This window comes from Grus americana, chromosome 17 (assembly GCF_028858705.1).
Source record: "Grus americana isolate bGruAme1 chromosome 17, bGruAme1.mat, whole genome shotgun sequence".
Lineage (NCBI taxonomy): Eukaryota > Metazoa > Chordata > Aves > Gruiformes > Gruidae > Grus > Grus americana.
In genome coordinates this window covers 13,228,110-13,246,065 of record NC_072868.1, presented here as the reverse complement: position 1 = coordinate 13,246,065, position 17,956 = coordinate 13,228,110, and positions in this window count along the sequence as shown.

The window sequence follows — 17,956 nt, the reverse complement described above, 5'->3', positions numbered from 1 at the left end:
TATGACACCACCACCCTATCTTCAGAATTTGTATTCTAGTTAGGGAGTCTACGACCAGGAAATTCTAAACAACGTAGGAAGAAATGAATGTGTCAGCCCTTAAATATCAGGTTAATGAGTCAAAGTCAGTCTTGGTAAGGTAGGAGACACTTTTTTCTCATCAGACACTTCTAAGAAAATGCAATCAAAAGTTTGTGCTGCAGCTGTAAATTGACAAGTTAAATAGTGCAGTAGAGTCACGGAAACGCAGGAATGGAGGAGTAACATCTCCTTCATGGCATATCACGCAGCCCAGAGCCTGCTTGGAACAAGAACCTGTGTGAAGGACTTAGTAGTGTTTGCAGGTGGGTTTGTTTGGAGATTCATTTATTTTTCTTTCCTTCCAAGAATGATTAATTTCTGTCTCTTCAATGTAAAACAGCTGTTGCTCCTCTTTTTTAATGACATGATAGCAGATCCTAGGGCCTGCAGTCTCTGTGGACCAGCCTGGCAGCGTGGCCCCTCCTGGCACACAGCACTGTTCCTGCTGAACCTGAGGAGCTGTGAAAGTCAGTGCAATGGAAGCGTTGTGTTTGACTGACTCTGGCTTCCAAGGAGGAGAGGATGCACAGGCAAATCCTGAAGCTTTCCATTCAATTAGTGAACATCCCTGCCGCTGGCAACAGGAATGAACTACAGCTGGTACCAAAGAGCTAAACTCAGATGTCATTTTGCCATCCATATGCACATATAGCGATTTGTTCTTGTGTATGTGAATATTTCAGAAATGCCTAAAACACTTGAAACAGTTACTCTGCCTCAGCCTCACTTCAGCTGCTGGCAACCATTAGACTGTTTGTCTCTTCTTTGTTGAACTGGCATTGCTGGGAGCAGCACCACTGGCATGACAATGATTGACAGGAGATGCTGCATTGAGAGGCACTAATTGGGTGAAACAGGAGCAGCAGACCGCAGCTCGCCGGGCAGTCTTCAGGAAAGGTGAAGGGACTAGTAAAGCGACCTGGACTCCCTGCTGATGGGGAAAGGGCAAGGCATGAGGGCTGAACAAGTGAGGAAGGAAACGCCTATGTGAATTTGTAACCTTGAGCAGGAGCACAAGCTCATACTATCAAGTCTGCTCTTTGCCATGGAAGGAAATGATGCGAGTGACTATTCTTTTTTGGATTAAAAAATGAGAATTACTGTGGTGTCTAAAAGCATGAGAGACTTATTTGCATGCCCTGTCGTCTGGAACATGTTACCTTCCTTTCCATCCTGGGTGCTGTCACAGTTTTTGTACCGTGGCTCAGTTCTTAGTAGAAAACCTTCTGATGGCCCACTTCTTTCTTTCTTTATCCCTGCACGGACTACATTTTCCCTTCCTCTTGGAAAGATACTATTCAGATCCCTCTGGCAATTACAGCAGCTGCTTAAAAGCAGCCAAGAAGATACCTCTTAAAATCTAGTAGTTTCAATAAAATATTTGACTCTTCATTGCCATGATGAATATGAATGCACAGAAACAAAGTAAAATTATACCATCATCAAGAACAAGGCTTTGAGAACCTCTATACCATCTCATTTTAAACATAAACCTAAATGCTAGGCTTGATCCCTGTTACTCTCTCAGTTCATTATAGAAACATGGGCAGGTAGTTTGCCCTGGCTGTGGGAAGAAAGGGATATATGACACAGGAGAAACATTGCCATTCTCCAGTACTCGCGACCTGATTTTCCTTCTGTGTGGACAAGCTTTCCTTCCACGTTGCGACCATAATTTCTTTATTCTTTTCAGATGGTAAATGTTTTGCAGCAGATACTGCATCTTTGTATTTGCTAACAAGGTAGCAGGACAGATGGCACACCTAAAGCGTACCAAGAGACATATGTTTGTATATAAGTACTTGAAGATTTTCAGTACACGGAAATGTATATTTATTTTTGTTAATAATAACTTCATGTGAATATTGGTCAGCTGATGGTCTGGCACAGCATCCTTAACAATTCATGAGACAAAATTTCTAAATTCCAACTGGCTACCTATTTTTTTAAGGCTTAAATTAAAATTAGCTGTGCTAAGCAGTAACAGGAGGTTGATGAGGTATTTGTGGTCTTGTGTTAATATTCAGAGCCATGGGATATAACTTGAAGAATGAAAGATTCCTGTAAATAATTAGTGTATAGACAATGAAATAAGATATTTAGCCTTGCCGGTCAGATTTCAAATACCTCATGGTAGCTGAAAAACACGAAGGGCAAAAATTCTGTAAAAATGAATTTGTGACTGAAGATGAGATAATAAGAGAGGGAATAAAATAAAACAAAACCACAACATGCTTTTTGTTGGGGAAAAGATCAAAGGTAAAGGCAGTGCAATTGCTTTTGGAAATCTCTTCAGGAGCAGCATTTCATGTAGACACCTGCTGGGAGCCGTCTGCTGCTCTCTGCATTTGTACGGTCTATGTCACAGAGACTTTTGGGGAACGTTTACAAAAATGTGTGAGTTTGCTGATACCAGAAAGTGAAAAGTTTTGTTATTTTATTTACACCAACCTTTTCTTTGCACGGATCACGTTTTCCTATGTACTCACAGCACACCTGGCATACTGGAGTCCGAGTACCAGCAGAACCTCAGAGTGCTGCTGCAGTACAAGTGATGACTGACTACAGGTTTTTCTTCAGTGATTCTTAAAATGAAAGTAATGCCTTTCAAAATGGCCTCAATGTTCTCTAGGCTCTTGGTGGTTTACAAGTGGGAGATACTACAAACACAAGCTAGAGTCACTGGGTTTCCACAGTGTGAATCTAGACTGGTTTTAGGGATCTACCTTCCAAGCAGAAAATAGAAGCATCTGTGGAAAATTTTACTAACATCTGATATCAGGTGAAATATTTGACCTGGATAGCTTGCAATCAAAGTAGTAAAAGTAATTTGTCTTATATTTTCCATATGCCTATTTATCCTACTATTGAAATACATAATTTTAAACTACAAATGGTTAGTAAGAAATAGCTTTTAAATTGTTCTTTATCAGTGTCCTGACTGTGATTATTACACAGTATTTTAAAGACAATGTGAGATCTGGGAGCTATAAATTTCTTCAACTCCTGGATGAAATAGAGACACTCTGCAACAGGGATGCAATGCATGAATACAAAAGCTCTTTTAAATAATAAAACAAAAGCTGGCCAAGCAACCCAGCCTCCTTTTCATCTTCTTGTCAGTCCAGCTCAAGATGTAAATACCCTGAGTGAGTAATACATCCTTAGAGTGACAGCACTGGGCCATCACTCACTTGTGAAAGCCACACAAACTGTAGCTGATCGGCTGCAAGAGGAGATTGGAGCACCGCAGTTCTGCTGAAGGCAATGCAGCAAAATGTCATTTGAAGTACAGAGGAACAGGTTCTCAAAGTAGCATTGAGAGTTTTCATGTTGACTGCCAGTAGAAGGTGTGGGAGACATCTAACTCCACCTGAAGGACATGAGACACTATTGGTCTCTTTGGCCACTAGGCCTAATAAAGGGAGGACTGTGCTATTGAAAGGTGACATACAAAGAGGGAAGAAAGGACTTTAATTAAATACGAATGGTCTTTAGTGCAATGTATTAGGGTTCAGGAGGAGACATGAAATTGTATTATTTTTAATACAATTGATTGTAAAAATGCACTGGAAGACCCAACGAACCTGTCCGTAGCCATAGGCTGCCATTAGGACCTGTTTGATCACAGAATATAACATTGAGCACTCTGACTGTTGCTGAAGGAACCTCTTATAGTAGTGATGGAAGTTTCTTCAGGCTGGTCTTTGTTAGAAAGATGTGATGCAGGATTTGTTTATCTACCTCTTCAAGGATAGGGTTTGTCTGGATGTACAGTACTCAAGTATCTCACCATCACAGAAATCTTAGGGTCTGATGTGTAGTTTATGACAGCCCTTTCAAAGCAGCACAACAGACCTATGCCAAGGAAGATTCCCTGTTAATGACTTACATGAACAAAACTTAGTCAGGGCCTAAAGGAACCCTTCAAAATAGATGAGAGCTGAGATTGTTTTGCAGGATTTGGCTCTAGTGGCCAAACTGTCATTAAGCAAACACCTATTCAGATTCAGATTAACCAGCTGATGCAAACATCAGAAGGTTGAAAGGCATTTGCAGCTAGATAGATTTCTTGTACACAGTTTTAGCATCTCAGATATTTTGCGATTTTTTCCTCTCTTCCAACAGTCACAGGAGAATTATCTAAACAGCCACCTACAAACCTGTGAGGCCTCTGATACCTTTCATTCCTTTTGCACAGATCCAGCATAGCCCCTCTGTATCTCACACTTTTAGGGTTTATAACACCTCCTTCCTGCTTCACTGAATGCTCTCACTCTGCTCCTTTGCCAGCCTTATGCTCCCATTTGTTGTGCACATTTTGGACTTCTTACCAGAGCAGACTAAGCAGAACAGCCGCCTCTACAGATATCAGATTGATGCACATGATTACATGGACTGTTAACTTTGGTTTAAAAAAATTATTTACCTGCCAACACTCACAGACACCTTCACAAACCACTTGCTGATGACACTTCTGTTCACCTTGGAAAGGACATGAAATGAAGAACACAGTGTGACATTCTTAATAGATTGCCCAGGATTTACCGCAGCGCTCATACTGTATGACTTATGCCACATCCAAGAAATACAACTTTTCTAAGAAACTGAAAAGATTTACTAAGGAAATAAAGTCTATATGTCTGCATTGTTAAAGAACTTACATATCTTGATTTTATAATGCTTCTCTCAATTCCATGTACAAAATACAGAAATTTTAAAGAAGGTAGCAAAACATCTACTCTGCAGTGTAAACCACTTATGACTCAATTTTTCCACGCTTTGTACAATAGTTTAAAAAGTACAATTTTGAACCTTTATATTATTATTTTATTATGATCTGTGAGTGCCCACTTGTATAAGTGGACAAAAAAATCTCAGAAAATTCAGCGGAGAAAAGAGCCTAGCTGAAAGAAGAAATAATAATCCATTTTCACTGGGGAAAGTATCCAGAAGTCTCCAAATCTGTTGAATTACTCTTAACCAAGATTGCATTCACTGGTAATTCTGCCTGGCTTTGGGAGTGTTTCCTGACTGAGACCACATATCTGGGAGCTTCCCTATGCTCCCCAAACCTCTTGCCTAGTCTGAGGGGATTTCCGTGGACTCCATTACTATTGCCTATCCCAAGTGTTACAAATTCCCTGAGGAAGCAAAAAATAATGAGCTTTTAAAAAAATGAACTTAAGCTTCTCATTTTTTGACCATATGGACCATATTCTCAAGACTCTGAAACTGTGAAGACTAGAATTTATTTTTTTGGTGAAAGCTGATAAATTCCTCCATCCACTTGACCCATGGGACGAGGGATTAAAAAAACCCTAGAAACAAACCGGTGAGTCTCATAGTGGGAGTTGGCAACCCTGGCTATTTTTTGAAGTGGAAGTGTAATTACTGACGTGGAACTAATTTTGCATAAATAAATAAATACATGTAAATTAATAGATGTTCTGTAAGCCAATGGAGGGGAACACATCAATGCTGACCTCACAAAATTCGTTCTAGTAAGTAACTTAAATGAAGTTCAAAGATACTGCCCCCTAAAATGGGAGCTTCTGCAAAGAACAGTTTCTACAAAGACGGAGTAAAACATTCTAAAAAGGTAGAACTGATGCTTTGCAAATGCACTCCATTTTTAGCACTATTTTATTTTGATCTTTTAAAGAACAGTTCTATTTATGGAAACTTAGTGATCTTCTAAAAATGGGATGCATTATTCGCTATCTCAGATAAAATGTGCCATGTTGGAAGATAAATGTCTAGGATCTCTCTAAGAGAAAACAAACAAACAATCGTTTTGCCTTTTGAGAACACTGTTTCTTTGTCATAGAGAGATTGAGCTCTGTGGACCTTTTTAATCCCCATGAAGAATTTTGCAAATATTTGCAAGACATCAGAAATAATTAGACAAAAGCAGTTTCACCATCTCTGGTATAAATAGTACATATATTGTAGAGATCAAAGGACTTCAGCTTCTCTCTTGTAAATCTAAAAAAAGAGTTTCTTTGAAGAAAAAATAGGAAACAATGGTAAAGAAAAAGGAATGCAATACATTCATCTATTAGAGTAACTGATTCTATTAAAACTGTGTCAGAAATAGGTCTGGATTAAAGGCAGTTGATCTCAAACATAATGAAGTGCTGAGCTCCTGCAGCGTTACTGTGTGTAGTGAGAGCTGCTGATTCTTAGCAAATATTTAGAATCACTCGAGATTTGTCCACTGATTCATTTGTTCAGGGTTAATATCACATGATATTCTTTGAAATGATGCTTGCCCCCATGAAATATTTCAACAGAAACAGAAATGATTAAAAGTGCACTTCTTTCTGTTATGGTTACAAACAATATCTACCCTAAATGAAATTGAAAAAGGGGAAACTATCTATTGTGCCTGTCAGCTGACTTTGTACCTTTGACAGCACTTTGTGTCTAGCCTGTCTCGTGTTTATACTGTACAGTTAACCAGATTCCCTCTGTTTGTGTAGGTGCACTGCACAGCATCACACGATATAACCCCATTTTAAACAAACAGCATCACGTTGTTTATGATTGTTCAGCTAGCTACATACCATTAAAAAAGACAAAGAAAGTCCAAGTGTAGATCAGGTATCTGAAATCCCTTTCATACTCGCGTCTTTACCTCTTCAGCTCACAATCTCCTCCTGGTCAATCAGTTTGCCATTGGATTTCATTTAAATTTACCAAAACATGGTTTCTCTTCACCAAGACATGGCTGCCACAAAACCTGACAGTACATTTGCAGTCCTGTTGTCATAGACCAAGAAACTGAGTGAGACCACACAAAGAAACAATTAAAATTACACACTTTGCACAAAAAAACCCCCCAAAAACCAAACCCCAAAAAACCCAAACCATGTATGTTTGCAGGAACTAAACCTCAAAGTAGAAAGAATAAGCAGCTCTTCCTACAGTCCATTCAAGTTCTCAGCCAGACAACTCTTGTGTAACAATATTCACTATCAAAAATATCTTACTATAAAATATTGAACTGCAGTGTCTTTCTAGCGTCTCTCTCTGCCACTAACACTTCGATGTTCATGGTCAGCATCGTGTATTTTCTTTGTCTCCCCTGTATGGACAATCTATCACTGTTTTTAATGGAACATAATCTCTCATGTTCTGAGTACTTTGAAGATGGAAAGTGCAATTTAATTGCTAAGTATTACTACAAAATATAGAAGCTTCCTAGTGCCTACAGCACAATATGCTAATTCAGACACCACCCATTTAAGTAACGTTAATCATACACACATCTCTCAACTCATCTTCAGTACATGGGTGGAGATATGTCAAATCTGTCAGGATAGTAATTTATTACTACATCTGCTCTACTTATTTTCTATTAACTCACCTATCACAGCAACCTTATCAAGACAGAACAGAATCAAAATACCCACTACTTCACTTCTTATTATCAGTAGCAAGTGAAGGACCCTTCAAAAGCTGTATTTGAGTAGCATGGGTCTAATGTTTCTCCTTTTAAAATACAAGAAAAAATAGAAGTGAAGAGCAGAAGAGCAATAGCAAATAAAAATTGCATAGATCTCTAAAGCCTTAAAAGATGACAAGAAAAACACTTCATTTTAGAGGAGAGGTAACTGAGGCACAAGATGGTCTGTTGGTGGAGCTACATGACAAACCACTAGGATCTCAAGGCTCTAACTCATCTTCTCCTCCTAAATGTTCACTTACCTGAAACCTTCAAATACATTTTATTGCACTTTGATCATCATGCTTGAGTGCACAACTGGGATATGAGGCTGTATTTTAACTCTAGCTAGAAAATACCTAATTCACAACGAAGAAATGGGCAAAAATGGATGAGTAAAAGAATGGATGGTAAAAATTGCTGAAAGTACTCCAAAGCTCTGCAAGCAACTCCTCCACAGCCTGAGAAGTACATTTGCAAATGATTCTTCAGTACAAACTCTACCAGTCCAGTCCAAAGCCCATTTAGCTCTGTACTCTCTTTCTCACAGTGAACAGTAACAGGCAGCCGAGGAACAGGGTAAGGACAAGGCAAGACAAAGATGCTTCCCCGATATATCATCCTAGCTTCCAACAAGTGATATTCTCAACCTTAGTCCTCTGTCACACTCTGCTGAAATTGGATAATGCACTTCAAAGTTACTAGGGGTCATGAATCGGTATTACGCAGATACAATGTAGTTGCATTAACTGCGTTTCCTTAGGAATGCCTCACTAAACATGCAACTTTAGAAATGTGGTGCAATAATCACTTGGTGCTTACTCTGTAAGAAAGGGGAAACTAGTGATGTTTAGGCAGTAACTGTGACAAAGTATCTGCTCAGATCTAGTATAATCATACAAGTTATGTTCTACCTGTAATTCAAAGAAAAAAAATGTCAATTTAATGGCATAACAGTATCTTAAGAACACAACAGGATTAAACAAAAGCAGGCATATTTGGCAACTGCATGCAACTACTTAGCAACATTTACAAACATTTATGGAAAATTCTCACTAAGTGCATGTATGCTCATTTCAAGTCTATTCATTTATCCACACCAGGTTATGCCTCATGCTGCTCTACTGAATGTGAGTTTGGCTCAGGCATGACTGAGAAGTAGTGCAATAATAGTAATAATGATGACTCCCACTACTGCCCTTAGCTCTGGAATCTTAATTTATCTCTACTTGGTGAATTTTTAAATAGTCATGTAGACATCGATTTCCTATCTTGGCAAACAATTAAAGCTATAATAGTTGCTATTCCCTGTCCTCCATTTTCCTCCTGTTTTTACTATCACTTCCCTCCTCACATCCTACTACCATTTAAGTGAAATCCCCTTTCCATTTTCGAATGACATTGAAATTTGAACTGAGGATGCGACCCTGCACCTCATTGTCAGCCAATAGTCATTGGCTAGCTCCTGTGGCATTAAGACCAAAAAGCGTGAAGTGCAGGTCAGCAGCTAGCTGGTACTGTCAGAAGACAAGGGAGAAAGGATACTGTGATTGTGTCATAATTTGTTCCACTTTTCTTTCTCCTGGGGAAAAAGTAAACTCTCAGTTCTTCAGCTAGTAAAGACTCTGGGGGTGTTCTACCCTTTGGATATAAAGCAAGATCAGAGAAGGTTTATTTTAGAAGCAGTCTTGCACTAATGATGAGAAAAATTTCTGGAATTTCTTACTTGTGTAATTTTCTTTTAAAATAGTGATTTTGTTTACTTTGAAACTTTACCTTATTTTTAAAATTATATGAAAATTGTTGATTCCAAAAGCTTACCTACCCATTTTCGCAGCGGAAAGTAGGTAAACAAGGCAAGTGACTGAGGGTTTTTTGAAGCATTATTTTGCTAATTTCAACATCTGACAAAAATGTTTCTGCAAAATATGTTTTTGTTACAAGGAAACTTTTTTCCCCAAAAGAAATCGACAAACTCTAATTATACTTTTTATATTAATGAGGCACTTTTCTAGGTGTTCATCCTGCTGGCACTATTTTGCATATTAGGCAGAGACAGCCTGGGACCTGTGTCTCACAGTGGAAGATCTGGATCCATTATTATTTTTGCTTATTCACAGTACCCCAGGCCTGTAATGATCAATCAATTATTAAAACAATCCACTTGAAAACTACAAACATTTGCCCATTATAGTTTCTGTGCAGTCAGGCATTACTGTATAGAAACATATGGCATGACATTTAAAAAAGTTGTTTTTAAATAATTGCAGTGAGTTTCTTTCAGGTAAAATCATGAGAAACTGAGTTGATGAGCAGATGCTTTATTAAGCACTTACCAACCACCTGTAGCCTGGGTATGTACCAGAAAAAACCACTAGAGGTTTAGCAACTGCTTTTTGAAATCACTTTAAATTAATAACTAACAGCTTGACTTTTTTTTTTTTGTCATTTTTTGTTTGGAGGTGGTTTTTCTTTTTCTTTTCTTCACTGATTTCTAATCACTTGTCACCAGTTGAGTGTGTCTTTTTTCTGAATAGCTGAACTCCTTATTTCAACCACAATGTTTACAGGTACTTGTTTGAGAATTTGGGGCAACAGCATAACCTGATCTGCTCTGAGTAATGGTGATGCACAGTTGCATGCCCCAGGAGCGCACCTGATTGCAAAAACCTGCTTGGAAAAGGTGCAGTTACACCACAAAGAAAACTGCTGGATATTCATTTAGATCTGTCTAAAGCGACATTCCCGTCTAAATGGGTTTACTATTGCTGGGCTTTACATACAGGTGTCCTGCCTAGAGGTTGTCTCCAGTGCTAAGTTAACTGAAATGATAACTCAGCTATCACTCCTTATTTGGTTCCCGTCTAAACACAACATGCCTAAGCCTAAAGGTTTTTGACTTGCATTGATTGACCTAAGACAGGTTATGAACTAAAGCCTCATTAAGCACAACTTCTCAGCTACTTACATAAGCACCAAGCGGACTAGACCTGGCTTAGCTGCATTCAAGTGCAGCTAGTCTTCAGTACCTTTGCACGAGTCCCACTTCAGGAAGAAGAGGCAGACGGCAGCACACAAACAGACGAAATAGGGAAGTGAAAGACCACAGTGGAAAAACCAGCCTTACCCATCCCTAACGTGTGAAAACAAGTAGAATCTCTGAGCTTTATATTCCAGATCACATAATATTTTATCATACATTACATGGAAGGCATTGTTTTATAAATACAAAGAAAATTCTTTCAAAAAGCAGCTACAAAATTCTAACCTCTTTCCATAGTGACAGAATATATAGGGTCTTAATTTGTACTAATTACAGGAAAAAAAAAAAAAAAAAAGTAGTCCAGAAAGTGCTTCTCAAGAGCTACAAAAAGTTTCCAAATACAGTATTTCTTGAGAAGTATGACCGAAACATGTATCTACCGAATATGATAAATATTATTAATAGAACAAACATGCATTGGAAATGGATACTGGGTTTTTGGCCCCTGGCAGCAAGAGTATGACTACCTGTGGAGAGAAGAGCATAAATCTTTTAGGTGGCAACTGCAGTAGGCTCTTTATCCTCTGAGCTGACCATCTGCCTGAGGGATTACAACCCTCTTCCTCAGCATAAGTACTGAAGATATTCTTCCCGCACCATCCATTAACTTGTAATTTTTTTTCTTTTGCCTTTTGAACTTGGTTTATAACAAAACCCCATATCATCAGCAACCTACTTAATTTACTTTTTTTTTTAAATTTTTTTTTCAACCAATTTGGTAAGTCAGCTAGTAACAGCACTCCTTAGTACTTTTTTTCACTGCTGTCCTATTTCTGGAGCTTGCCCTGCTCTCTGTGGTTGTGACGGTCCTGAATACTTTTCACTGCCACTGCAGGGAATTTCCAGCCAAGACTTGTAAATCCTGACTGGGTGAGGGAAGATGCTGCTCTGTTAAAGTAGCAGTCTCTAAAACACTATGTTTCCATAGTGACATTACTGGTGTGCTCTATTAAACATTTTAAGGGTGTCCTTTGGCTACCTGGGTAAGCAAAGGGCACACTGGAAGTGTGTCACGGCCGCAATCTGTTCAGACTGGGGGTATTCATCTCTGCGGAATGCATCTATGATATAATTTGAGAGCTTTAATCAGAACTCCTAAAGACGTGGCTATGTAAATGTTATGCAGCATCAGCTAATCACAGAGTCAGATATGAACTCACACCATGGTGTTTGATCCTCCAGGGCACACTGCCCTTCCAGTATGACTTCATATCCTATAAAGGATCTCTGGTGTGAAAACAAGCTCCCTGGATTCTATCCAGTCTTCCCTTACATATTACACTTGCTGTAAAACAACTGTAATTTAGCCAAGTCTTTATAGACTTTAAATGTCTTCAGAAACCATCTTGATTTTTGGCAATGAAAGAAAAATACTGAAATTGCTTAACCATGTACTGATTGCAGCATTTGGAGCTGGCTTAAGTTCTCACTCTTCAGTTTATATCTCAGCTGAGGCGAACACAAAATATAATTGTCTATGCTTTGTTAGAATTGCTAGCACAGGACTTGTCTGTGTGCAATGGTCTCTAGCAGTATGTGATTAACTCAGAACAGCTTTAAAGTTAACCTGTCACCATGGCACATTTAAACTGTACATCAAGGCAAAGTGGGATGGTACAGAACTCATCAGTATGAGAACAAGATGGAATAAAGTTTGCACTGTAATTAATACAGTTCATTTAATTGTTAGGGCTTATCACTTAAATTTCTAAAGATAGGGACAGTAATGACATAAATAATTAAACTACACCATCTGTAATATCTTCTACCTACAAGTGTCATTCACTGTAGAATTAATTAATTAATTAAACCTCACATGAACCTCAGTGAAAGACGGGAAATGTGTTCAAGACTTTTACTGAACCTCAGGGAGCTTATACGGTTGACATGATTATTTGAGAGCTTGGTGGCAAAAATGAAAGCAGAAGCTAAAAGCCATGGCTTCTAGTTCAACTTACCACTCCAATGAGCAAAGGCCATTTTATTCTCAAGTATTCAGTTTTCAAGAATCATCAGTATAACATTGCTGAATATCGACTAAGAGATGAAATGCCAAAGCAGATACATCTATTTGTTTGCACTGTAGTATATTACTGAGGTTGAAAGATCATTGTGTTAAGTAAGTCGTGCAGCTCTTCAGGGAAACAGAGCTCTTTTCCCATTTCTATCACAGATCATGGGAAAATATTCTAAATAACCCAGTGCCTCAGCAGGAATAATCAAATTCCTATCACAGTTTTATACAATCGGTGTCCTCTGAATGCTTATAATGCCAGGTAAAGTCTCACTAGCAATTAATACATTAGAATTTTCTATTTAAAAAAATAAACCGGCTTCCTAATTTGATCGTTTTAAAGTAACATTTAGTGATATCTCTATTTGCTGTCCTCCCATGAATAGTTACCATATGTTGGAGTTAATAGAAACATTGCATCATCTTTTATGAGTGCATCAACTTATCTGCAATTAAGTTTAGATTGTCTAATAAAATTCTGTGACATTTTAGCCTACAGTTTATTTCCCAGTAAAAGACTCCTCTGAATGTTATTGCCATAAGAATTTATGTAATGACTGAAGATAAACCATTTTACTTCAGGCTGGACAGATGAATATGTCAGCAGAAAACAAAACAGGTAATAGATGAATATACAGTCAGTGAGGCAACTGAGACAAGGAACTCTCTGAATGAGGTTCAGCCAAAGCTGCACGATCCAAGAAGCTCCAGAATTCTTTAACAATATAGGACAGAAATCTATGGAATTAGCAGTTTTAGCTTTGTGTTCCTCGCAGTCTCTATAGAACTGCTTACTGTCTATGAGAGAATGACAATGAAGGACAAAGAATTTGCTGAAGACAGACTCAAATTCTCCTGGCAATTTAATAGTTGTTGTGTCCACACCTTTAAATGCAAAAAATGACAAAAACACTCAATTTAGAGCATGATCTGAATTCCTATGCATTTGTAAGTTTGTTGTTACCCAGAATCTAGTTTCTTGGAATGTCTTACTGCAACCTACCAGATCTAACCTACTCTGATTTGGAGGTCCACTGAAAACTATAATTTTTTTTGGCTCCAGCCTAACTCAGTATGCATATAGTGTTTTCTTTCCCCAAACAGAGCACTTAATGGGAATGGATAAATTCAGTGTTCCAGTCGATCCCTGGCCTTGTTGAAAGCATTCCTGAAATTGCTAATTAATGCTTATGCAGACAAAATTGTATTTCTGGATATGGATATCAAACATGGCAAGACTCCTAATTTCCCCAAGGATATTTAGACTCCGAAAGCACAGGCTGCTGTAACAGACCATTCCTCAGCACTGTTCACTCTCCGATTTAAACATTCTCCCCCTTTGCTGTAAAATTTACATTAGTCTACCTTTTCCTGAATGTCACACATTATTTATTTAATTTAAAACCCTTGTCTTCAAAAAGAAAAGGATAAGAGAGGAAGAAACTGGAGTTCTGGAAAGGTTGATAGCCAAGGATGGATCGCAGCCAAAACCTGACTGAAGAAAATCTGTCAATTCTCCATTTAAAACTAAAAGCAACTTTCCAGCTGAGGATCCATCTTCAAACATGAGCTTAGTTCTTTAATGAAAAAGAGAGCAAAACACACTTTAAAGAACTGTCCTGAGAGGCTTTCAAACACTTTGAATTTGTCACACCAACCTAGATTAACAAATGTTATGAAGGAACCTTTTGTTATAAGACAGAACATGTGCAAAATCCTCCATGATTTGGGGTTCTTGAAAATCTCTCTGAAACTGTTTATGAAGCAAGCTCATACATAAAATATCCTCCTGGTCCTCATCCAGTGGCATTTTTTTTTTTTTTTTTGCTTTAGATACCAATATCTAACTTGAGGGGGGGAAGGACAACCCACTACAAACACTTTAGGATCAGTTTTGCTGTGGTATGTTCATCTAGATCTCAATTAAAGGGAAAAAAATTCAGTATCATGCTGGAATCTGCATTTAAAAAAAAAAAAAAGCAGATATGTGTGTGAACCTTCAAATCATGTCACTGTGTGTTCATTACTGCTTTGGCTCTAGAAATTGAAATTGCCATGATACAGGTTATCTTTCTTTGAATCAGCAGAATGGACTTGAATGACCCTCTCAGTTCACTTAATGTCGCATTTCTTTTTTCCGAATCCTATCCATTTCCCTGTTTTCCAGCAGAGCTATAGCAAAATGAACATTGTTTTGTATGTAGACCTTGAGCTTTCCTATTTGAAATGCGTTATTCGAGAGTAACAATTTTTCCATCTAATATAGACCTATATACTAACTGTAGCTGGTATGTTGAGAGCCACACAAAGACTAAGGTTTCCCTAGGTCTAGTAGAAAGCGGTGACTTAATGTTAGTAAATTATTTACAACATAAATGCTGAATATATAGTAGTGTGAATTATGAACACATTTTAAAGATGGAAACTGTATTGGTATTTATCTAGTCCCTTTATATGATTTCACTGCAATGTCATGACATACATGGCAATTCCTAGAAGCCAGTCATGTCAGTGCCACCACTGTTTGACTTCTTTTACAAATACATAGAAATACTACTCCCTGGAAGAAAGGAAAGTGACTTCAAGCTTATTAGAATAAGAGTAGTTAGAGGAAACAAAACGGCAGCACAATAAAGCCGAAGCACCTTCCAGTGTTTTGTGAGAAAGTTTTTCTCTCATATCATTTCTGATAGTTTTATGATTGGAAGTATAGACTCCTCTTGAGACACTTTTCTAGAAACGATCTTAAACTTCAAAAAGATGGACAAAAATGGCTGGCATTAAACTTTGTCAATTCTTTTTCTCTGCTTTTCCATAGCATGGCATGAAGAAAATGTCGCTAGAGACCGCTCATTGATGCCTTCATGTGCCTTCAAGAATGAAATCACCAAAAAAAATTTGGAGGAAAGTTACATTTCCAAGTAGTCTTTAAATGGAAAGTGGATGTAATTTTAATGTATCTCTTACTTGAATGAAATGATGTATTATTATGTATCCTTGTAGGTAATTTAGTATATTTACTTTAATAAAGCATGATAGGTGTTTGAATCAGATATGCACTTTAATAATATTTGTTAACAAAAATATTTACAAGGTGTAGCTATTTAAAGGGAAGATATATTAGCCATAAAATTAACAGACAGTCCCTTCCCTTCGCTTTGTCAATACAAGATGACAAAGAGAGCCTTCGTTTAGTTCTTTATCTGAAATGCTCTGTTATTCAACTTGGAATAATGTATCCAAATGATTTTTATGCAACAATGAGCTGCATAAGCCTATCACTAATATTTAACAGTGATGGATGTAAACGACCCATCCATATTTCATCCTCTTGCAATATTTCTTCAGCAGAAAAGAGACGCGGGGTGGGAAATGAACTTTACAAAGTAATTACTTTTGATCTTGACAAAATCTATTCAAAGGCCTTCAGATAAACATCAGCTTGATGGGTGCACTGTAGTTTGCAACAGTTCTGTGTCATGCTTAATAGAACTGTGATGTACGTTAAAACTAACAGCTGGTCCAGGGAATTAAAGAAAATATTTAGAAAAAACAATGTGAACCACTCGTAATCTATCCACTGGAAAATCAGCAGGAGTTGCTTTCTACTTGCTTTTATTTCTATGAAAGAGAATGACTTCAAACAATAGGAAAAAATGCATCATTTCTGCTTCTAAATGCAACTAATAATACAAGAGGAGCATACAAATTAAAAAGACAATCAATGGTAGGGCTAGATTCCACAACAAAGCAGTCACCACATCTACTACATGCCTATATTTAGCCCCATTGTCTACAAAAGAATTATTTATAGGCTTGTATATAACATATATTCACATATTTTGAATGGTGACTTGGAGAAGTCCTCTAGAGATATAATAGTTTTACAAACAGTAAGGAAACCATATTGCTTTCAGTATCTCCTGAGCCCACTCCCAAGACAAAAAAAAATGCTGTTGATGTTCAGAATATGATCAGTTCTCAGCCTTTCTGGGCTGAGAAAAATCCTTTTCTACTACTACTCTTATTAATATTTCAATTAATTTCCATAGCTCTGCCTGCTTCATGTGAATACCTGATCTTGTCTTAGGAAGAGTTTGCAAAACTTGTCAACTAGATATGGCTATTAGAAAATCATGAATTTTATATAATAGCTTCAGCAGAACTCAATTTTTACAAAGATAAATTATAAATCTACATCAGAGTGACAGTTTGCTCCCTCAAAAAGCTATCTTCATTTTATAAGAGAAACCTAAATACCACAAATATTACTTTTGTATAAGGCCACAAAGTTTATTCCTTTTCATCTGCCACTCCCTAGCCACTCTGGAATTCCACACTAGCATTGATTGGAGTGGGTTATCCAGATCATTGTGGTTGTGAGTAGTGGGCTTTAGCTCCGAAAACACGTACGGTGGGGTTCCACTGCAGCTGTGTCCCAACGTTCACTGTGCATTTACAGATCTCACAGCCAAAGGAAAGCAAAATCAATCTGTCTGCTGGAGGCTCATGAACAAAAGACAAGTGTGCTGTAGGAAGCAGTTCTGGTGATTTTCAGATAGGAATGTGACCGTCCAATTTCTGAAGCAGGTGCTAAAAAGGAGACCTTACTGCAGGTACTCTTCCAGGCAGACTAATGAGAAAACCAGGCCAATCTCGGAGTTCTCTGATCCTGACATGTAGAGTGTGCTGCTTGCCCTCCCCTGGCTCCTGGCCACACAATCAGGCTCCTCTTCTGCCAGCTGCAGTCCTTAAGTGACCTTTGGTGAGTTAACTCAATTCACTTGACCAACAGAAAATTATACTTCTTTTTTTCCCTTTTGGATTGATTTTCTGGATTAACTCAGTGAACTTGACTGGCTCACCAAAGGCGTAGATAGGCATCACACCTTCAGTGCCACCACTGCTAAAGACTTATTAGTGCTTCTATTCGAAAGGCATTATCTTGGAAATTCTGAGGCACTATATCCATCCTACAAACACCCGATGACATTGCTACTGGATACGCACTTTCAGTTTGAAACCACATGTGTAATACTGCTGGATGCTATCAAGTAGTACAACAATCCTCATGAAGTTGGCTGCATTCTACGTTTCTTTATATAACAGTCTGAAAAGCACATTTGGATCATCCAGAATGAAAAGCATTCTGTAAATGTAAGCGGTTATAAATTGGTGCTGCTGAACCTGAATAAAATTTACAGTGAACAACAACAGATTTTGCATCTCTTTCACACATGCAAGCACATATACGTGCAAAGAAAACTGAGCATAATGGAGCATTCTAAGGGGAATAATTAGTGTCAAACAGGACCACAAGAAATTGAAAGCTCCATATCACAGTAAGCAACACTGAAGAAGTTAGTAG